A 25,061-nucleotide genomic window follows, 5' to 3' on the forward strand; every position below is an offset into this window, starting at 1 on the left:
TAAACTGCCACACTGCAGACATCGTAGCGATATGACTGAAAAGTGTTAAAGCTACGGTAAGAATCCAAATCACACACACACACACACACACACACACACACACACACACGACCAGGTTAAAAGAGGGTTCACGAGGAACAGGTTCACTATTAAGAGAAATAATTTAGTATTTTAGGATCTACAAATATTAGACGATAATCGATTTAATCGATCAAAACAGCTTTCTAGAAATACAACTGCTTCACGATCACCGGCTTTCAATAACCTTAAATAAACTATGCATCACTACAAAACAGAATATTTTAAGAGCCAAAGCCACGCTATGTTTTGTGACGTCACTTAATCTATGTAACTAAAATGTTATATATGTAGCATATATTATATATATATATAGTCTTGCTAATCCATTGCAATGTGGAATTTATTTATCAAGCTTGTCCAAAAATTGTAAATGTTTTGTTGACAACCTTAGCTTATGAAAGGCTATACAAATATCGACAGAGCCATCGCTAAAAGATGTGTCCTCTGCAAAAAGACCCCCTCTAATGAACAAAACCATATCAGCTAATACATGCATCTCCCTCACTGTACCACTTTGATGCCTCACAGCTGCAACAGATCATTGGGAGACATTAGCAAGTAATCGGATTATCGAACAATTTTAAGTTCATTTCACGGAGGTACTAATGATTAGGTACCGTAGACAAAATCACATCAAAGATCACCTGGTACAAGCCTACATTAATCCAGGTTGTAACGTCAATAAAGGCACATGCAACTAAAAGAAAAAGGAAGTAAGACAATAGGATGAAGATCGAATAAAATTTGGGAAGTTTTACAAAAAATTTCATTTTCATCTTGACATGCAAGAAACGTGTCGTCCAGTGTGTTGGCGAAACTGTGGAGGCATTATTTTTTATCCAGTTTAGGTCAAGTTTGAATTATATGAGTATATCAACAATATCTCTGATATGTTCCTTGCGCATTCAGACAGATTCAGTAATAAGAAAGGTCTACACATCTTGATGAGGTGATTTGCATCTGATTGGCAGAGCATGTTCCCTCTCTGGAGACTATACTCTTTCATCAAAAACACTTAGTAAATAGGTTAGATATTAACTTAGTATTTCCTAGGGTTTTGTACTTATTATTTGCGTTCTAATTGCAACTGCATATTCTTCCCTCTAGCGAAGGGCTCGCCTAGCCCGAAGTAGAAATATTCACACGACTTGCTTTATTTATTGATCAAAACACAACGAATCAAACTTCTTCATTTATTGGACCACTTGCATTAAAACGAGTTCATCCCATCGGCGTCAGCAGTAAATAGTATCATTATCAAGAAATTAACCGTAAATCATTTCTTGTCTTAGTCCTACCATGCAAGACGTATCACATGCTATTTACGTTTTGGTGTAGTACCAAAACAAAATATCATGTGATACGTCTTACGTTGTTGGACTATTCTAGGTCTACGCCCCTCAGATTGCACATTGAGGCGTCACTTGATTACAAGTAGTTATGGTCTATATTTAGACGGGGAAAAACCTGTTTGGTCACCTTTAAGGATTTCGGCTTTTTTTTAATAAAGAAAAACAAACACTGAACACAATCTTAATTTTAAAAATTTCTGAAACTTTGAATGTGACAGAACAAAAATCAAAGACAAATTATAAAACAGTCCTCAATGAAGTGAAGTTTCTAATCTCCAATAACAAGAACAAAATTCTTGCTTTAGAAAACTATCAAAAGTGAACTACTGCATCAATATAAATTCAAGCCAAATGAAACTCTCTCTTCTTTCACGCTTATTATTTGATCCAAATGTGAAGGTCTGTGCTAAGAGTAAACTAACAGGAAATTTCTGTTGAGTCTTGCCAGTGTTGCCTGTAAATAGGACATAATCCAGAAATTTATCTGGCGTACATTACCAGAGCAATTATGAGAGAGAAAGACAGAGATCAGTATACCATAAGCATTAATTTAGTTGCGCATCAGACTACCCCCTCGATCTAAAACTTGTGTATAAAAACTGCTTTACTCCTTGGAGAATACATTAACCTACATTAAAAAGATTTCATCCCATCGGAGAAGGTAGTAAATAGTATTGTATTACACAGAAATTAACGTGAAAGCACCGCGAGGTCTTCCTGGTGTACGCGTTCTAGGACTACACATTGAGGTCTTCCTGGTGTACGCGTTCTAGGACTACACATTGAGGTCTTCCTGGTGTACGCGTTCTAGGACTACACATTGAGGTCTTCCTGGTGTACGCGTTCTAGGACTACACATTGAGGTCTTCCTGGTGTACGCGTTCTAGGACTACACATTGAGGTCTAATGTAACCATATTACTTAGCCTTGTTCTAATATGACGAAACCCATGCGTACGTCTAAACTTTTCAGTCGTTCAGCGAGATTTTCGGCCTTCTTACACTGAACACAATATTAATTTCACGATTGTTCTACATTTTAAATCGGACAGAAGATATATCAATTGTAAAATTTATGAAAAATGATCCCTGAAGTGTTGACCCCCCCCCCCCCCCCGTGTTAGTTACCGACAATGATAATGACGTATTTGCGCAGACTCTTTAAAATCGACGTTTGACCGAAGAAGAGTGTCCATGGAGCAAAATAAGACCAATATATATGAAGCAAATTGTTGTCAGTTTCCTATTCGAGCATGCATTTTTGCTTTAAATTTGCTGTATTCTACGTTTCCACCTATCCCACCCACCCTCTCCACTATGCATGCAGGGAAAGCGGAAAGGGGACATCACATCATCGCTAAAAATGTATTCTTCTTATGTGCAGTACTTTTTAGTGAGGAATACGTGACCCAAATCCAATAATGAGGCATAAATCAATGTCGCTGACAGGTTAACTTATTATATACGTTTCTTTCCTTAATGCATAACTTTTTGCTATATCAATATACGCCTTCATTCAAAAAAAAAAAAAAATCAAAAAAAAAAAAATCAACGTAAACAATAAATAAAGCTTGGATCTGAAAATATCGCAACCTAAATGGTGTATATCAATACCTACGTTACTTTCGCAAGTGTAATTACGAGCCAGTTCTGTCAGATAACGATGAAAAATAAACCTTAAGATTGAATGAAAAAGTCTCTGAATCAATCGAGTATACTATTTGATAAATCTAAATGCAAATTTTCAATACTTATACCCTGAACATTCATTCACGAGACTTCAGAATGTATGTCGCTAAGGTCATAATACATACATAACCCTTTTTTATGCACGGCATTTGTTTTGTTGGTGTAAAACAAGTGAATTTTGAGGGCCTTTTTTAGTCCCCCAGACTAAAAAAGGCCCTCAAAATTCACTTGTACGATTTATTATAATTTAAAAAAACAACAACCAAAGAAACGGTTATTGTCGATGCATATCATTCTTTACGTGCCATATGTTGCGATGTTCATTGGTTATAAAATATGGGATACTTACGTTACTTGGTCCAAATAATATGAAATCTAAATCAAAGGATTGAATAAATCCTTCGAAAATGTAATCATGTTTCTTATATGTCTGAAAACAAAATCTTGATAAATCTATCAAGTAATATTTTGACAAATGTTAGCATAAATAATGCTTAATAATACGTACGTTACCGATACATACATCACAAAGATATACTAAACAACGGAACACGAGATGATAGCCGGCCAATTTTGCATGCTGAAAGGTGTCATACCGCTATCTTTCAATTCTCAGTATATATATAAAAAAAAACAAACATCAAGTACAAAGAGGACAAACCAGTAAAATTGTGTTATACTCTATGTTCAAACGCCCACCAATAGGTAAGCGATTCCAGTTAAAACCTTTGACTGACACTTACGTTTTTATTGGACAGGAATCAGTGAAAAAGAAAGAGTAGATATCATACATTAAAATATAGTGACCTCGTTGTTTATAAGCAATGTAATCACTGTGTATAAGGTACTGATACATACGTTACAGAGCGTAACGTATGTATTAAGACTTAATCCATAACAAAAATGATTATCAGCGTAAAATATGAGCAAAATTTAGATCTTCAGTCTAGCTCTACTATACAATTATTCTTAAAAACGCCATTAATATTGGATACATTTTTAGAAAGTTTTAAAAGTGACTATGAATGACATGAGTATATTCGTTAACTAATGGCTGAAGGACTAGCATAAAAAAACAAATTTTTAGTGCGAAGGTAAATTATAAACAAACTAGGAAAAAAAATTAAGTGTAAAGGTAAATTAGAAACAAACGATAAGTGTAAATATTTATTAAACAATTAATTTCAGCTATGCTCATCAATACTTCACGTGATAATTTCGTAAAGTCTCGTTGATGCTTACATTATTAGTCCCCTACCGATGAAACCGGTAGGGACTTTAGGTTGGCACTGACTCGTTCTTGTCTTATGTTACGTGTTTAGGCTCTAATAAACAGTAACTAGAAGAAAAAGTGAAGATAACAAGCTTTGTAAAATTTAACAAAGAAAAAATGGAACTTAGGGTTTTAAGAATCAAATCCAAAAATAATCCATGAATAATCCAAGAATGAAAAATTAGAAGTCCTGATAATATAATGTTCTTAAGAAATTTTAGTTCGAGTCCCGACGAAAATCCAAAATGGAAGGCGATGACGTATACTATAGCTAGCATAGTGCTGTTGTGTCTAAAGTTCTTTGTTATTCCATGGACAATAATATTCCGTTGTTTGAATTCCGGATAAAATTTAAAGAAATGTCTTTGTCCAAGAATTCTGTATGAGCACTAAAATATTTCCAGGAAAACGAATTAATCTTTTAGAATCCAAATAATTTGAATAACAATTAAATTGTAACTCCAAACTGGTCACAACAAAACGAATATCTTGACATCAAGTATTTTCAAGTCCAAACTGACTAACTTCTCTATAAACATCGGTATTAAACATGATTACTGCGCAATTCAAGGAAAACCACACTTTCGAAATAGAAGCTGTTTACATTTAAAGTCAAGTATTCCCAGTATGACATTGACAAAATCCAATCATTTTACCCTAAGAATAAGATAAAAATAGAAATTTGTTTACTTGACTCACAGGTTTCTGAATCAAGGTCGGGAACTAGGTCAGCTTTAGGTGTTTACGACAAAACATTCAGGTCAGACTAAATTTTGGAAAATGCCAAATTCCAGTAAACAGAAGTACATTACTTTAACATGTAATAAAATAATTTTAAAACTTACAGACAATTTAATTAAATCAAATATAAATTAAATCAAATATACATAACACTTGTTTATTTTAGAATGGCCAAAACAAGAAAGGAAATACAAAAGGTCTACAGGGAACGCCAGAAAGCTAAATGTCCCGAGTTCCTCCAAAATGAGAGCTAGGCAAAGGCAATATTATGTGCCATCGTCACAAGTAAGTAAGATAAAAAGGGAGAAGAGAAACATGAAAAACAAATTAAGAAACAGACTTTCACGGCTGACAAAAAAGAAAGAAAAGAAAGCAACGAAAGCATAAGTGAACAGACCAGTGGATACCACAGTGATATTGTACCAAGAAATGAAGAGCAGAATGATCACCTGATAGTAAGGATACCATTTGTTACTAAAAGTTACAAAGGAAATGGTTTGCAGATGATCAGGCGTAGGGCTCTTTCGCGTTCCCACAAAAATATAGGTATTCTGAAATCTGACGCTTTAACCCTGAGACGTAAGATAAAGACAAAAAATAAGACAATTGATCGACTAAGTAATAAACTACGACTGTTGACAGCACCTTAGGAATTAACCTTAAACGAGCCGTTGCAGATGTTAAAAATGTATATCTGACCCCAAGAAGACGGAATCTTGTAATAAGAAACCTTTTTGTATGCAACGCAGTTTTGTCTGAAATAAAGGCGTCAAAACAGTTGTTTGAACTTTAAATTATTTCCGTGTTTTACACTACGACACAGACGTTACTTTTCTACGTTACAAAAACATTTTTATAAAATACATTAGTTATTTTGTTTTATTTTAAAAATTTAGTGAATTCTCTTAGTTATGCATACAAATTTAATCATTTGATCTTCCTGTAAAATATAAAATAAGTCAATGATTATGTCAGATCAATGATCATGATACTAAAATGACGAATGTACGTGTTTAATATGGTTAATCAAAAATATTTGTGATAATTTCATGCCATAGTTTCATGACCAATAGGAAACCAAGCAAACTGAGTGAAAACAATTAATTAACAGTCTCTTGTCGTGTGTATCTGATACATACGTTATAGTTTTGGAGTGACTGGAAAGGCATACACAGTATAAACTTTCGTGCTTATATTTTGAATCGGAAACTGTTATGATTAGAATGGTATTAATTTGACAACTTAAAATCTTTTTGATGTTTTGAATATTCATTATTATCAATTTAAATGAAATTTAAAATGCGACAAAATTTTGGTAAAGATGCATTTTACTTTACACACATTTATCTGTCTTTTTTCATAACTCATAATAGCAAAACGCAATAATGTTTTGAATTAAATGTATGTGAAATTATCGCAAAATATCTAATTATACAATTTTCAACCATCTTCCCGGTATAATTTTATTTGTAAATCATAAAAAGAATGCTTTCAAATACGAGAAGATCTCTTGTAACGTCTGTATTTTGCTTGAGAATTAAAGTTTTGAGACCATATTTGTGAGTAAACATAAGTAAAATATGGGTCAATTGGTGTTATTGAAATTTTTACAGTTTAAATTTCATACATTTCTCTGTAAAATAGGCGAATAAAGTTGTTGTTTCTAGATCATTTTTTTCTTCCATTTTTATACGTCTAATTGCGTTTCACTGGTGAATTTGGGTCACGTGCACTATTATACAACCATAACACAACTTCTGTTGTAATAAACGCAAACATAGTCCTACATTCTCGGTCACACAATTCTATATACACCATTCCAAAAACATACGACATCAGTATGTAAAAATGCACATAACTTAGCCATATCAGTCATCAATTTATAATGTCTAACCTGGTTGTCGCCATGAGGTCCCAAACACTGTCAACTTGTTGGCTTTTCGAGTCAAACTGGAGTTTCTTTAGATTCATAGTCGCCATAATTGCGTGGTCCCGTCTATTTTTGCAATAAACAGATGTGATGTAGTTCACTATCTTTAATAATCTCAATAATTCCGTACATTTAGGAGTTAGACCTCTTTGAACACGTGTATACAGGAGTTCTTCCTTTTCCTTTGCTCAGTTTATTTTAGAAATATTAAAACTGTCATCTGCAAATATTGTAGCAGAGAGTTAGTTGCGTAGATCTGAAACTAAAGTTAATATTTACTAAGCGTTTTGAACAGAATCTTGTGACATATTTAACATTTTCAGCCTCATGTGCATGATTAAACTTGTCGGAATATATATATATATATATATATATATATATATATATATATATATATATATATATATATATATATATATATATATATATATATATATATATATACAGGGCCGGCGCTACCATATAGACAAACTAGGCAGCCGCCTAGGGCGCTGATTTCAGGGGGCGCATTTTAAAAATTTTTTTATTGCTTACAAATTTGGAAATTGATATTTTCCGGGGGGGGGGGCGCCAGAATCTAACCTTGCCTAGGGCGCCAGATAGTCTGGCCGGGTCTGGCGCCGGATATATATATATATATATATATATATATATATATATATATATATATATATATATATATATATATGCACTATGATTTCCAGGTAGGGTCACGTGATCACCACCCCCTTTCTTATGCTGCGGGCGCCCGTGACGTCACATAAGATATATGATGGCAATAATGAATATTAAAATTAGTTATAAAAAGGAGCAAATTTTCACATATTTTGAATCATACTTTTAAATTAGAATGTATCAGGAATATTTAATCTGAAATTTTATTTGGTTTTGATAAATTTAAGCAATAATACCTCTTATCTATATTCAGCCTGTGATCCTACTTGTCCAATAAATCAGCCCCCCCCCCCCATCTGTGTTAATACTGAGTTAAGTTATGTGGGTGTGATGTCACCTGTTTATAACAAGTTGCAATGCTGCTGCATGCAAATCTTTCCGGAACACAGCTGCATACTCTTACTGGTACATGGTAATAGCGAATCGAGCGCGAGATTCACTTTGGCCTAAATAAGATTGTTGTGTACTTTATTTTAGTTAACAGTTTCTGTCTGTTTTTGAAAACAATAAATGACACAGATTGTTCTTCTACTTGACTGATTTATCGAGAAAGCAAACAACTTCTCACTTGTTAGAAATGTACTGGAGTGTTTGTACTTGTCAAGAATAGTATTTGCAAACAAAACAGACGCTCGTGTCACAGTAGTACTAATATTAGTACCCTTACTCGTACCTCGTGGACAGGGTACTAACATGAGCATATACGTGTTAATGGAGCAAGCCGGGTGTGATTCACACCCGGCGCTCTTTTAGCCTAATAATAACACTTTAAACATATTCCTTGCATATAATCCAATAAATTGAGTAGTCCTCTTATTTAATACCGGAAGTATCGAAAATCATTGTAGAAATAGTTGTAAAATCTCGTTTACCTTTTTTAGCCGATATTTTCGTTTAGATCGTCCGCCATATTATTTCAAATAATGATTACTTCCGTTTTCAGCCTCGTTTGTTTGTGTGCCATATAAGGACATTGACGCCTTATTTGGAAATGTAAACAAATCGTAGTAAAAAATTTGGGTCAGAAATTCTGCTCATTAAAAGTAAATATGGTTTATAGGCAACTTTGAAATTCCACCAAAAAGCGACTATTGATTAATAATAATATAGCGTAGAATATCCAAAATATGGTCTGGCAAGCCTTACGTAGAAAAGGGGTCATGGCGAGAGTCTCGCGTTATCTGTCATGGCGGACAGGATAAGGTTAGTGTAACCATGCCAATTTATTTTATCGTGTAAGGGCTTAGTAAATTCAAAATAAGCCAAACTTCTTTCACAACATGATTATACTTATGTAGTTGATTTCTACATTGTTTGTTTTTCTGACTTTAGTGATGATTTTTTTTTTGCTCCATTACATGATATGGGATCAGTTCGTAGCCTCAATCACAACAAATCAAGTTGAGGCTACGACATCGTAGCTAGTGTCACAGGTGCTCGACGCGAGCTTGATGTTGAGAAAAAATAAGAAAAATCTGAAGGAGAAGAGTGACAAAAATACCTTAGATTACCCCCATGACCCGTTCTGACATAGGACCCTCTCTATCATAATATTACCCCCATTACCCATTCTGACATAGGACCCTCCCTATCATAATATCAATATATACTATGATAGAGAGGGTCCTATGTCAGAACGGGTCATGGGGGTAATCTAAGGTATTTTTGTCACTCTGAATGTTTTTTATCCTTCAGATTCTTTTTCTTTTCTACTCAACATCAAGCTCGCGTCGAGCACCCGTGTCTCGTGTCTTTAAAATTCGTCAAAATAGTATGAGAGGGGGGGGGGGAAGGAGTCATTCGAGAAAGACGCACTGTCGCAACCTAATCTAAAATCATTTTCATATCTAGCTTGCAAGCAAGTAAACTTCGAGCTTATTTCAAATGGCAGCACACAAGTGTACAGTCAGATTCTCTTTGGGACGGAGGTAGACCATACATAGTTTGATCGTGTTCTCGTGAGCAAAGGCTGAGTCGAAATTCATAACGTTGGAACTAACGGATGTCAATCCTTCGATTAACATCTGATTTTCTTATCTTTGGCTCTGCATGGAAACCATGTTTGAAGTATGTTTATTGACTCTTACGGCGAAAAACTTCTGTTTATAGTGCTATTAAAATTATTTTAGACTTTTTACCAAAGTATTTGTTTTAAAGAAGAAAATTGACATCAGGTCATCTTGTGAAGTACATGATTTTCAGCAAGCTTGTTAACTTCAAATAGAGTAGAAGTATGACTACATAAATACATACATACATACATACATACATCACAATCTTTCTAGGTGTCATTTTCATAGGATGTCTACCAGCTACTGTGGAAAATGTCACCATCAATCCACAAAGACTGCTGCTCCCCATCCGTTATGGTCCAACCATGTCATTCTCTAGGTACAGTAATCTCAGGAAAGGCTACATGAGCTTTTTTCCATACGCCAAACAGATAGTTAACTCTCCTTAAGTGCTGGTCAATGATCTTTAAACGGTGGTGGGTGGGGACATTGGGGCTCGTTACAAAGAAAATTTGGAGTATCCATCCTTGAATCAAGGGATGGGGGTTCTAACCTGCAACAATATAACACAAGGGAAGACACCAATCCGCACCCCTCGGTAGTTCCAACACTGCTAGTTTATCCTAATTGCTATAAGTGTTATATTGTTAAAGGTTAGAACCCCCATAACTTGATTCAAGGACGGATACTCCAAATGTTCTTTGTAACGAGCCCCTATGGGTGGGGAAGGGATGTCCAGATCGTGAAAGACATTCTTTCTTTAGTTTTTTTTTCTTCATCTGCAGTTTCAAGTCATTAATTTTGCTAAGTCGATGCCTGACATATGCAACACAAGTTAAAGACTCACAGTCATCAAACAATGCAACTGGCACTCTCCAATATTATCAAAAACTAGAAGTGCTGACCCTAATATTCGCATCTGTTGGAGAGTCCTTATTGTCCATTAAATTTAACTGTACTGTAAAATCCACTGCATGCATGGAGGAGTAAGATTGTTGTGCAGTACAGTTGTGTGTAATCTGTTGGAAATCTCAATGAAGCCTATTGTTATTTCCTCTATCAGTATTAAACAGGACTGTAACAATCTTCAGTCTGAAGGCATAATGAAGCAAGATGAAGAAACGGTCAGTGTCAGCGCCTTTTAACCCTTTCCTTTGCCATATTTGATGTATAGGATTACACTTGAATTTCTTTCTTCTTGTGTGAATTTGAGAGTTATGATTTCTGTCTTCACTATTGCTGTGTCATCCTCACAGGTCAATTGGTATGCTGTCCTTCACAAATGACTATAACCAGCCTGTCCTGGAACTTTAGTGGCACCGTGCATCTTTTCACATTTGTGGGTCTGTTTCCAGTCTGCAGGTTTCTTTATAGTGTCACCCTCGATGATCATCTTTTCTCGGCATTGACTTAATAGACTGCTTGAAGTGCCATTAAGAATGAGTAGCTTTTAAAGTGACAAAGTCTATTGATGAGTGTAATAAATTTAGTAATTCCGAACAAATATCAAAGGGTCATGCAGATAAGTATGTTTTTGGGAAGCTTCCACTGACCATTTGTGGCTGTTCTGCAGATATATTGATCAAGAGGGTACACTGGGCTTTTTTCCATAGTTGTGTGGGATTGTGATTTCCCTAATATAAGATAGTCTAAAACTTTCCGATGATGAGTCGGAGAGACACACATATATACTCTGTAGTAGGAAGCAATGGAAGACTGACATATTTTTTTAAAGGCTTCATAAATTGTCTTCCGCAAATACATAGCAACGCCTGCAACCATGTCAGTTGTGCTAAGTCCATGGGCAAATTTGACCGTTAGTTCACAGTTCTTGTTTCAGTATTGGCTTGGTTGTCATGTTTGCAAAATGACAAATTTCATCGGCAGACGGCAACTTTCTCAACTTAGCATTCGTTTTTTCCCCTGTAGTTTGGTTGTTTTGTATTTAGCAAAATTAAGATGCACAATTCACACAGGAAAGAAATAAGCTTAAAACAGGCTAGAAAGCGGGAGGACCAGTTGAATACCATTACATTAATAATAGCCCCAAAGATGTTCAAAATGGCTAAAATGAATTTTGAGAGACTACTCTTAAGCTGTCTATGCAAAACATTGCAAACACGATACATACAAGTTGTGAGTTTGAAACCAAGAAGGATTGGAGTAAAAACACCAGCTCGTGTCTTATACAGATTGAATAGGTATTTTAAAATCTTCCTGCGGCCAAATGGGCTGAGGCATTTGGATGATGACTGTTGTTATTAACAGAAGAAAGGTCCAAAATATACTTCCCATGTGCATGAAAGCCAATTACTTCAACGAAAAAGAGTTCCATTGGGGGCAATGTCACTGCATCCGGCAACTGTCTCATTGTGTCCCTTAAATTGGCCGCTCGTGGTTAACTTGAATATTCAGCCAGCGGAGCAGGCGCATCCCAAAATTTGCAATGTTAACATCTTTTGAGTTCGCGCGCGCGCGTGTGGGATGGGGCAGGGGTGTGGTAGCTGTAGGCTTGTCTTGTCTAGGGGCTACGATGAAACGTTTGACGAATTTGGTATTGCCTGAACCGTTCAGTACAGCTTAAAATTCGAAAATATGCTTTTATTTTGCGCTTCAACTCAACTGAATCTGTTGAGAGTAGTGGTAGTGTTAATTATGTCATTATGTTCCCAGTCGTGAAATTTCGCGCCACAAGTGAAACACTGTACTATACTGATTATCTATCATGTGCATAAATCATGCTTTCTCTAAAGCTCTCGGAGTGGATAATGCCAGATGGTTGGGTCATTTCCCTTTGTAATGTGTTAAATCGACCGGTAAAATTACAATAGCAAGGCAACGTCACGGGAAACATTTAGTCTCATCTCATCCGTGATTCTCCGAAAAAGCCGAAAACCCCCAGAGATGTTTCTGAAATAATGGGATTCATTTGAGCTTGAGGTGTCAAGAGTGGTTTATGGATGTGCGTATGATATCCAAGTATTGGTATACGCATGGCATTACCTTCAATATCAGAACGAGACCGTGCTATATCAGTCTTGCCCCAGCATCACAATCATTTCAGAGCACGCAATCACATCCATCTTCATTCAGCATTGGGCAGGTTAAAACATCATATTTTTTCTGTGTGCCATTTCATCTTTCTAGATGGATGTCTCTTTTTCAAAATGATTTATCTTTCTTTGAACTCTCAACGTTTTTTTAATAGAGGGCACTGTCCTTTATGGGCGTCCACAGGAATTCTTCCTGGGAGTAGGGTGGCAAAGCCATTTTTCGGAGAGGGGGTAAAGCCAAAATCAAAGGGATCAGACTAATATTGCACAATGCTTTTCTTTTAATTCAGGGGGTGGGGACAACTAAAGACAAGGTTCGTTTTTAGCAATGATGAGGCAACACGAGATGGAACCATTTCGTCAGTGGAAGAACTTTACATTTGATCTAATCATCGTAATAGCGAATGTTTTCTACGTCCGTGTGTTCTGTCAAATTATTAAGGTGACTGATAACACATCGATCATACTCCAGGGTAGAACGAACATGTATCTATATTTTTATATGTTCTCCAAGAGATTCGTCTGCTTCGTACAGCAAGCGCGTGGCATTGATCCATCCTTCGCGAGAATTAAAAGGTTCGATAACCACAAATCATAGTCTTCGACAATTGTCGAAATTCTAGATCCCTCCCATTTCTACCATGCGGCATCTTTGAATTCCCTACTCTGGTAGCATGTTTAGTCGTACATGGCCGACTCTAAAAGGAATTGTTTAGGATAATACGTAGGGCATCCATGAAATTCGTACACGATCTGTGGGTTTTTCAAATTCCATCCATCGACAGAATAATATCCGATCTTCTTTTCTCCACCATTTCTAGAATATCGTGTTCGCTTGTCTGTGACTCTGGCACAAGTGATGAAGCAGCGCATAGCCTTCCCTGATTAACGACGGCTAACGGGTGATCCAAACGCTAGCTTCTTCTGGGCATGTACTTCTTCCATCACAACAATCCACAAGCACTGGCAATGATAGATTATTCGTTCAATGGATCAATAGCCCAGCTTAAAATTCTGTGCTCGAGAAATAATGGTCAAAATTTTCAACAACAGCCTCATAGAATGTTAACATTAGATAGACAATACGTGAGCGTTTCATCTTAAAAATCAAAAGGCTCCAACTAGAAGCCTAGGCATCAGGGACAGAGAGCATCCCGCTGTAATGTTCACATATCATATGGTTTCGTAGTTTAGGGCTTCAGGCAAATGCGGAAGCAAAACGTGTTGATTTTATCATTTTTGAAAAAGCGAGGAAAATATAATCTAACCATTTCCAACATTCCACACCTTTTATAGATTTTACCCAAAGGCAAATCCAACTAACTAACTACTTTTACAATCTTTTGATTATAAGATTGTACGTTTGCGATATTACACGTGATAAAATTAGGACAACTTGCAGACGAGAACTTCAGAATATCGCCGTAATTTAGATTAAAAATTGCACGAGCAAAAAGTAATCATCGGTCTTCTGTCCAAGAAAGGTCGTTATTTTAAATTTAATTTTAAGTATTGCAAAGGTAAAAATTCACAAATATTGCAAGAAACAAAATAATACTTACAATATCATGTGGCTACATTCAGTTCGCTTTTTAACGAACAAAAATAAAATGCCTGAAAAATGGTTGATTTGATCATTATTCTTATGCATTTACCGTAAGCGTCAATGGAAGCGAATTATCTGTTGAAGGTGGTTCTGGTAATGTATTAGCAAGTAAAATATTTTGTTGATAAGACGGACATAAAACTCCCCTATTGATTAGGTTGGACGATAAAACAGACAAGAAAATTTCCTTTCGTTTTGGTCGGACGAGATAACAGGCAAAAAACTTCCCTATCACTTGGTTAGGACACTGTTGTTTGAAATATAACAAACGTATACTCAACAAGTCAATGATAAACATCAACTAATTGTCTAAGGCGACTTCTGACTAAAATCTTTAAACCTGACAATGTCATTATAAATGCGTACTGTCGTTCTAAATTTTCTTGAAGTTAGCTTGCAAGTTAGATATGAAAATGTTTCGATATGAAAATAATCCTAGACTGATACAGGGCCTCTCTCTCTCTCTCTCCATTTTTTTTAGAACAATAGCCTGAAAGAATCATTTTGCTCTGATTTATAACAAACAAAGAGCAATTATGTTCATTATATTGAAAGTTCTAAAGTTAATTATAGGTGGAATATGCAAACAATAAGTCTGCTCGAAAGAAAATTAAAGTCATCCGCCACCATAAAAAGGAAAAATAAATAAATGGTCTGTCTCTTAGTTTTAAATACACGGTGATTTTATTGTTGGCAAGTACTATTCTGGAATATTACAGAGAAGTGCATACACTGCAGTACATATGTAATAAACTGAAGTACCAACATTTTTTTTTCTCGATAAACAGTGATTTAGTAAAACAATTTATGTTGTTGTCACAAAGAAGTAGAAAATGGACATCTTTTAAAGTCCACGACAACTGTATCTTACGCCAGAATCATTGTCTTGCTTGACATTGTACTGTTGATTTTGGGATCAAACAGGGTTCTGTTCACACAAATGATGTCAATATGTTGTCTCACATGGACACTCCCATAACAAACAGAACAAGAATCTTTCGAAAGGACTGACGTGCTATGGGCGAAAAGAATTTCCGGGAATTCAAGATAATACCATTTCTTCCTTTTAACTGTCGAGCGTTGAGACAATCTCTGATATTCTTCAGCAAAAACAAATTGTTCAAATTAGCTGCTGTGGTGCACATACTGGACGCCATTTTGTCACCATCTTCATCTAGGACAAAGCGAACATCATCAGAAGTTGTTTGATGAAAAACCCATGTCATAATGATCATATATGTTCAGGGGAGTAGTGACCAAAAGCTTTTAAAGACAGTTGGTGTGGCAGCCATGTACAACTGGATATAATTTTCAAATAGGACTAACTAGGTATCATAAGAGGCTATTGGTGAAACAAAAACATGTTGATATTGCAATCATTTGGGAGGAGTAGAAATAAGAATATCTTCAAGATAAGATTTTCGAGATGGTTGCCATATCAGATGTCAGATCGGCACTTTTTTCGGTTAAGATCAACTATAAATCATAAGAAGTATTTAAGTGAAAATGTCATGTTACTATAGCCATCCACTTAACAGGTGTAGCGATGACAAGATTTTTAAAATGGTTGTTGTTTGACGGCCACATTAGATTTCAGATCGGCACCATTTTCAATAAAAGTTCAAACTGAACGTCTGCTGGTGAAAATCCCACGCCGACAGCACTTTCTGTTCAGGTAGAGTTGTGATAACAAGATTTTGTTTATGAGGGCTGCCATGACGGCCATATTAGATGTCAGATCGGACCCATTTTCATTTGAGACCAGCGAGACACCGTAAGAAGTCTTTTAGTGAAAATTGTGTTGATATGACCATCAGTGTAGGAGGTAAAATGAAACAATTCAAGATGGCTGCCATGGCGGCCAATTTGTATCTCACATCGGAACCATTTTCATTCAACACCAACTAAACATAATGAGTATTTTAGTTATAAACCCCATGCTGATACGACCATTGTTATAGAAGGAATAGTCATAACAAGATTTTCAAGATGACCGAATTTGCGACTATATTGGATGTCACATCGGTACCATTGTTATGACTATTCGCGTAGTTGGAGTAGCGATAACAATATTTTCTGCATGGATGCCAGAGTGGCCATATTGGATAACTGAGCAGCACCGTTTTCATATAGGACCAACTAGACCATGGGATGAATGTGTATATATAGTTTCATTGCAATCTTCCAAGTAGTTGAGGAGGAGTAGCGACAGCAAACTTAACGGACTGACGGAAAACAGACAACGGACGGGCGACCGACAAAGACCGTCACAAAAGAAACTGAGCGATTCCTCCTTTAACAGGAAAACAAGTACCGTAATAATAATAATAATAATACTTCTTTAACAAGGATATCGTATTTGGTTATATAACATGGTTCTAAATATGTTCACGGATTCTCTCGCTCTCTCCTTAGCAGTCAGACATAGTTTACCCTGTCACAACGATTGACAGCCCGCATCAGCTTAACAAGAATATTTGCTAACATATTTGAAGACATACTTGTTTCCAGGATACAGCGGATTGTGAATAATAAACAGCGATTTACACTTATCTTGTCTCCAACTGCTACAACGAAATGTTAATCTAGAATTTATCTCTAACATGCTTCATTTATCTCGAAGTTGGTATGTTTATTGCAACATTGTTTATCTCAAACTGACCGACCTACCGTGTTGTCTTACCTCATTCTTCACACTCTGTCATGTACAAAGTTGTTATAATGTGTTGAACCGCGAAAAAAAGTAAGTGTAGATCTAACTATTATTCATTTTAAGTTCAGTACGTTTTTGTATATGAGATTTATTTTAATGAAGCTATTATTTTCTTATCTTCCTTTTTGTTTTTCCATATATATATATATATATATATATATATATATATATATATATATATATATATATATATATATATATAATCAGACGGCAGAGAGAGAGAGAGAGAGAGAGAGAGAGGAGATGTGGGTAAAGGATAACAGTAATACATTTTCGCGGTCTATTGATGGAGTTTGTAATTTTTAAAAAAAAATCAGTATGCTTATCCGTTATTATTTCGTGTGAGTAGTAAAATGAGGTGCTATAGGTGTGTACGAGATTACCATGTCAAAAGAGCGAGATACTATAGATGCCTACGGAAATTTGATATGGAAGGTAAATGGAAACATTCTTTGAAGTGGTTGACTACATTGGTAAAAGTTTACAAGAGCACAATACGGGAAGTCATATGTTAAAAATGTCCATAGGCATATCTGGTGGTATATACGAGAAATGGAGTATTAACTTGGGGACTGTTATATGTCGTTTCCATGTTGACAAAATGGGTTACGGGAAACGTTAGTTTAAAATGTTTGGATTGATATACTCTTCATCACTTCTTTGTTGATGTACTTTCCAATACACAAAATTTGATATACTATCTAACACGCCGTCTGTAGCGACTAATAACCTGCTTCCAACTATTCAAAGAAAATGGTAAAATGTGAAAGAAAGGGAATAATATAAACATACACTATCAGAAATAAGCATGGGTACGTGTGTTTATACACAAGCTATACATACAAAGATACTACCACACACAAGCAAGGTAAGGTAGGTATTTCTTTATAGACACACTATACCGACACATACATATTATCACAAACAAGAGGGGTAAAAGGTTTAAGATTTAGTTGGATGGTGAACATAGACATAGACATACAACAAAATCTTGATCCCCTCCATTATCTCTATCTGAAATTGTTTTGGGGAGGTAATGAACTTTAAAGAAGACTCATTGTCCTCAGTCTCCAATCCTCCCCTGAATGTTGTTGCTACTCTAGCTGCTGCTGTTCATCCTCTTTTCGATACAATCTCTCCTCAACACTCATTAAAACTGAAGTGTTCGTACCCCTTTCTCTCCTCTGACGCTCTCTTTCCTTTTCTCTTTAGCCCAGGCTGATTTAAGTTAGGTGACATCTCCAGGACATCTCGAATCATCTATCTTTAGGTGACGCTAGGGCGGATAACAGACCAGTTCCTCTACCCGACCCAGGAGGTAATCCAGTCTCTATATCAAACTTATGGCTTCCATCAATTTCCGACTTTGACAATGATGTATATGCATTCTTTTTACTTCTTCTAAGCTTTGCACAAAATCGACGATGAATGCTCCGACTAGCTAACGCTTCGCTTTAAATGCTCCTAAAGCAGACGCGAAAAAAACCCTCCTCCAAACTAGGACACCAACCAATAATACAGCAATATAGTCGAAGCAATAAACGGAGCAGCACAAAACAGTATACCCAAAACAAGTGGGAAACCTAGCAAAACCAGTATACCATGGTGGACCGACAACTGTCGAGTAGCCATTAAAGAAAAAAAGAAAGCCCTCAATCGCTACAAACACACCAAAAGGGCTTCGGACTTCCTAATTTACAAACAAAAGGAAAATATCACCAAAAATGTAATAAAGGCAGCAAAAACTAACTCATGGCAAGCATACTGCTCTACTCTCAACCATCACACAAGCTCAAAAGAGGTCTGGTCAAAAATTAAAGCCATGGGAGGAAAAGTACCTCAAACTACACCAAAACTAATAGGAGCTGATACCAACCAAACAAAATCAGAACTAATAACACAACATTTCACCAATTCCTACAGAATGCAAGCCAAGATAAATCACGCGGACTTAAAAGAAACTAACCTTCTTAGGTTTCCCGTAATGCAAGAGTAGGGGTGTTTATACATACACACTAAACCCAAAAATACACTATTACACAGAGGTTGAAGGTTTTAAGTTTCATTTTTGTATGGTAGACAAACACTTAAACGTTTAATGTTGTTTTTCAGAGTTTATCGTGATATAAACTGTCATTTGCCGAATCACACAGTAAATAACGTCCAAAACTACTTACGCCTGCGTAAGTAAATTTATGGGTGGTGTGATGAGGTTGGGTGTCCTTTTTACCTTACTCTGTGACGACAATGAGCAAAGACCGGAAGGGCCAATAGAATTGCCTCGTAGTGGTCACATGGGTTTCATTGGCCAATCATTTGGCAGGGCTTGCAACTGCGCCCAGTTACTTGAATTGTAATTAGCGTCACTTTCAACTGAACTGCAGAGGAGCAGAGACTCGATCTAGGTTTCAGTAAAATATTTTGTGTGGAATTTTAAGTCCCACCTCCTCCCCTACACAGCCTCCTTTTTTCCATTAAAAAAATAATTACATGTATTTCTATGTTTGTGTGCATATGGATATGAATAACACACACACACACACACACACACACACACTCATATATTTATTTATATTGGATTGTAGTGCATTCAATGTTTATGATGTGAATGAACATGAACAATTATGAATTGTGTTACTGTTGATTAATGTAATCTCCTGGCTTAATAGTCAATCGTTCTTCCTCATTCTGTATTTCATTATTGATATTTCATGGGGATATTTATAATGTGTGGCGGTCGGAGCCCAAACTTTCAAGCACTTGAGCTTCATTATGTATGTAAAGTAAGGCTAAAGAATATATGAAGTGTCCATAGAGAAGCTATGCCATCATAGCAGTAACTTTGATATGCATTGGTATATCTTTTGACGTGAATTATGTTTTATTTTCTTATATAATCTATGTTGTCACTAAAAGTGGCCTGCAGCAACAATCATGGAGTATGTTATTATTTATTCCCTTACGCCTAACTCTAAACACGCTCACCTTACATTATCATTCCTGATTCAATTATCTGTCTCCTTAGTCTTGCTTTCCCTCGGGCTATAAACAAACACATAACCATAAAGGGCGTTATGAAAGCCGTTTCAGTCGGCAACTGACAGTTTATACTACGATACACTCAGAAAGAAAAAAAAAAAACGTTTAATTCTTACAATTGCAATTATTTATAATTTTATTTATTTTTATCTTTATTTTGTTTTTAAAGGATATTTCCTATCAGTTTTAGAGCTTGTTTAAGCGTATGAATTCTTGCTGAGGAGTATCCTACGTAGCAATGTATAGTCTACCAATGATAGGCAATCTAAAGTTTTGAACATTCCACAGCATGGTCTTAATCTTGTATTTAAACTGGCATATGTTTTCTGAGTAGAAGTTCAATATTCAAAGCAAATGATGCGTTGTTTTGTTTGACATACAAATGACTCTTGGATTTGATGCTGTTATGAGTTCATTGTGATTTGACCGAATCGCTCTTGTCCAGACACGTGAGTTGCCAATTTTCGCGACTTTATATCTATTTTTGTGTTGATTAACAGCTTAGGTTACCTACAGGGGCTACTTACAAGTGAAATTAAGACTATCGGTAAATTATTATAGTGATGGGGGTCTAATAGTGAAACAGTGCAAGACATCAACACTGACAGTTACGAAGGGGGCGTAGCGGATCTCCCACCCACCCACGCCACATCGTAACGAACAAGATCGGCATCTTACATTGAAGGACTGTGAATCCAATTGTTATAATGTTTGTCTTTGAACCCGCTTCCTCCCAATTCCTATATCCATTTACCTATAGTTTTAAATTCATTTGTAACGAACTGTAGATTTAGAGTTTCCCAAATTTTCTTTTTCAAATCTAATCAAGTAAAGAATTATTTATATTCATAAAAACAGCAAAGATGTGTTATTTGATTCCGTCAATTTATTTAGTTTTCAAAATAAAATATAAACCCACCGTTTTTATTTCGCTTTAAAGGCGTGCAGTGTGTATGCTTTCCAGTTCAGTGTTTACGTTAGTAACTTGGTCGTGACTCTTTTTATAGAGTCACGTGCAAAGTTAGTATAAATTAGTTCTCCGTACAGTTTATACAGAAATAAACGCAATCGTGTTTGATCACATACTTATGTTCTGACCAATTGAAATCTTCCCTTCATTTATCAACTGATGCAACTGCAATTAAAAGCACATAAACAAAAATTGGCAATGATTTTTTTAGCAGTATAATGTTTCCTAGAGATGGGGATAGTCCTGGTTGTCGTTATGTTAACGACGACGATATCTAGTCAACAACATTTTTTCTAAATGAACAATTTTAATAAGAAGCTTATCTAACTTAAACATGAATACAAAGCTGATAAATTAAACGTGAATTTAGTTTACAAGGTTGACAGCGTTGTGGAGTCAGGCTAGACTTAGAACTATCCTAATACACTGTCCTTTTGAAGTCGACACACACTACATTTTTGAGCTAAAGAAAATAGATAATAATAACATTCACAAAACCACGTTTATAGTTTATCACCGCTTCTATAGTACTCACAGTTGAAACAAATACCAAATGTTCTAAGGGAATTCCAAGACCGCGTTGACAAAGAAGGTACACACGATATTGTACACACAAAAAAAGATGGAATATGAGCCTTGTAATCTCACATTCTTGAATTTAGTACAGACAGCATACAAATAACCAAATGTTCTAAGGGAATTCAAGACGGCGTTGACAAAGAAGGTACGCACGATATTGTACACACAAAAAAAAAATGGAATATGAGCCTTGTAATCTCACATTCTTGAATTTAGTACATACAGCATACAAATAACCAAATGTTCTAAGGGAATTCAAGACCGCGTTGACAAAGAAGGTACACTCGATATTGTACACTAAAAAAAGATGGAATATGAGCCTTGTAATCTCACATTCTTGAATTTAGTACATACAGCATACAAATAACCAAATGTTCTAAGGGAATTCCAAGACCGCGTTGACAAAGAAGGTACACACGATATTGTACACTAAAAAAAGATGGAATATGAGCCTTGTAATCTCACATTCTTGAATTTAGTACATACAGCATACAAATAACCAAATGTTCTAAGGGAATTCAAGACCGCGTTGACAAAGAAGGTACACACGATATTGTACACTAAAAAAAGATGGAATATGAGACTTGTAATCTCACATTCTTGAAGTTAGTACATACAGCATACAAATAACCAAATGTTCTAAGGGAATTCCAAGACCGCGTTGACAAAGAAGGTATACACGATAGTGTACACTAAAAAAAGATGGAATATGAGCCTTGTAATCTCACATTCTTGAATTTAGTACATACAGCATACAAATAACCAAATGTTCTAAGGGAATTCCAAGACCGCGTTGACAAAGAAGGTACACACGATAGTGTACACTAAAAAAAGATGGAATATGAGCCTTGTAATCTCACATTCTTGAATTTAGTACATACAGCATTTCTTCTCAAAAAGTCAATGATGTCGTATTCTAAATTTACCCCACACTGGTCGTTGGGAAACTTGACGGATACCCAGTACGTTCCTGTCGACGACTGTAGTGTATGTTGATGACATAAGCTATAACATCTTCAGGTCTTTTAGGTGGAAGTTCAGCTTTATCACACCACTTTATTCCAAAAAGCTGTATATGAACTTCGAGTCAGAAAATAATAAAGTTTCTAGGTATCTATTTGTTTTCTTTTTGTGAATGGTAATGATAAGTTATCAGTTCACAACTGACCTTTCCTCCAAATCATGTCAGGTACGTCGTGGAACAGGTGGTCTCCGTATTCTGTTGTAGGAAAACTTAGAATAAGGAATGGTCATGTACGTCTTTATACCACCTTTTCAGAATCAACTCTTCTTCAATTTGACAACTATACAGTGTACTCAGGCTATGCCTGCAATGTTTTCATCCAAGTGACAACAGAAGACTAAACGTTCTTCTTGTTATGGCCATTTTGACATTATTTCTATAGGTTCGTGTTCCACTTTTTTCTTCTTCAAATAGTCTTGGATCACGTATCTCAAATTTTATTTTCAGAGTATTGTCAGATTCTGCATATAAGATGACGTTTACTGGTTTGCCAGAGCTACTACAAACTGATGTCCCCTACGAAGTTGGCGCGAATGTATAGGGTTGAAATGTCCCTCGTCGATGCCATGGTTTAGAATGAAATCAAATCCTAACAAAATATATCCTTATGCATAATCGTCGAATGAACTTCGTGGCTGCTTTGGGGCCTAACTGTCCTGTTACTACAAGCGTCAGGTAAGATATCGAGTAATTTATCTGAGCAAAAAATGGTACAAAATGTCTGGTACACGTTTGGCCATCTCGACTTGTAGAAGTATTCAATCACGAAACGATTATGATCGATAGATTTGATGAGGGCCGCATTGGTGAAGATGCCAATTAGCAAACATTTCTGTAGTTGTCCTTGGTAAGCATGATCCTTGAGCTTGGTTTGGAGTCCAGAGGCAATAGTTACGGTTTTCCCTTCCACTGGTCGTAGAGGATATTTGTTCGTCGTTCTGCTCAGTTAGATGGATGTCCTTTCCCACTTTCTGTAAGAATTATACATGGCGCACGTGAAATCTGGCTTTGCCGATGCTAGTTATGTACTCGCTATTATTAGTAATGAAATGGAACGCGGTACTACTTGGATTCTGTCTCAGGCGTACATCCACACCATGAAACAAATACTTGTCCTGTAACCACATGTCCAAATGAAACCAATCCATCATTTCTAAAGTGCACCCTTGTTTGATTTTCTACTGGTGGTCGTTAAGTCCAACATGTGAGGGTCTTCGTCCAGTAGTCAACTCTGTCGCTGAACTTGTCTAAAGTGCCAGGTTTCACTGCCACAGAATCATCAAGATCTTAGTTACTTTTCCATACGTCAAGAATTTAATAGGTATGCTCGGTAAGGGTCAGTGTCGACGCTACTTCTCACCAGTTTGATATTCAATTAGAAATCGACTTCGCTGAACAACAAAAATGCATTAAATTATTGACGGGAGCTACTCTGGCATGGGCGCCTGGATTACTGTAGTCTGTTTTGAGAACTTTGACTTTCTGGTACAAGTAACGGTGTGCCTTTTGATTTTAAATTCGATAGATGCCGCGGTGATCAAAGACGACGCATGATGAAATTCTACCCACTGAAATTCGAACGTCGTCATTGTCGTTGGTGTCAAGGCAAAATATCGAGTTCTGACTCACAACATCTCCATGAATCTCGGTGCATGCCTTTTTTACAGTTAGTAATCAACAAGGCCCAAATCTCTGCCAGCTATCCTTCTTTTCTTCTTCTTCTTTTGAACATGTCTGGGAGGTCTGAAGAGATTGCGATGTTTCTTTCTGCCTTGTCCTTGCCGTGGCGTACAGAAGAAGGTAATGCTTTCGCCAGAAATGTAAAGCAAATTTACAGGGGTGTCTCAGCAACCCAGAAGTCTTTTTCCATTTGAAGAAATACATTTTCCCCCTGTTTTCATGAATGCTTCTTTAGAGTTTTGTTTGTCTATGAGTAAGTTTTGGAGAAATTCTTTACTTGCATCTTTTAAACCATGCAAACCTCGAGTCACCATTGGTTTTAAAATCGGCGGTACCTTACGAAGGCTGATTTTAACAGATGCCCTAAACCATGTCCTCCTTGTCAAGCGACTCCTTGGTACACATGATATTATCGTCACGATTCACTAGAGGCTCTTTTTCGGAAATGTGCTTTCACCGTGACCTTTCCTTTGAAGAATATAACATTTTCTCCAAAATATCATTTTATACTAAAATGAACACTGTCAAAGGGCGATTTACTGACACGAAGATAACGGGGATGCAGAAATTATCGGTGAAGATGAGATGTGTTTCCTCTTCATCGTAAGCAGCTATGGCAGAATCCACTCCGAAAGGGATGACTCT

This window comes from Sinohyriopsis cumingii, chromosome 11 (assembly GCF_028554795.1).
Source record: "Sinohyriopsis cumingii isolate HCF-2022 chromosome 11, ASM2855479v2, whole genome shotgun sequence".
Lineage (NCBI taxonomy): Eukaryota > Metazoa > Mollusca > Bivalvia > Unionida > Unionidae > Sinohyriopsis > Sinohyriopsis cumingii.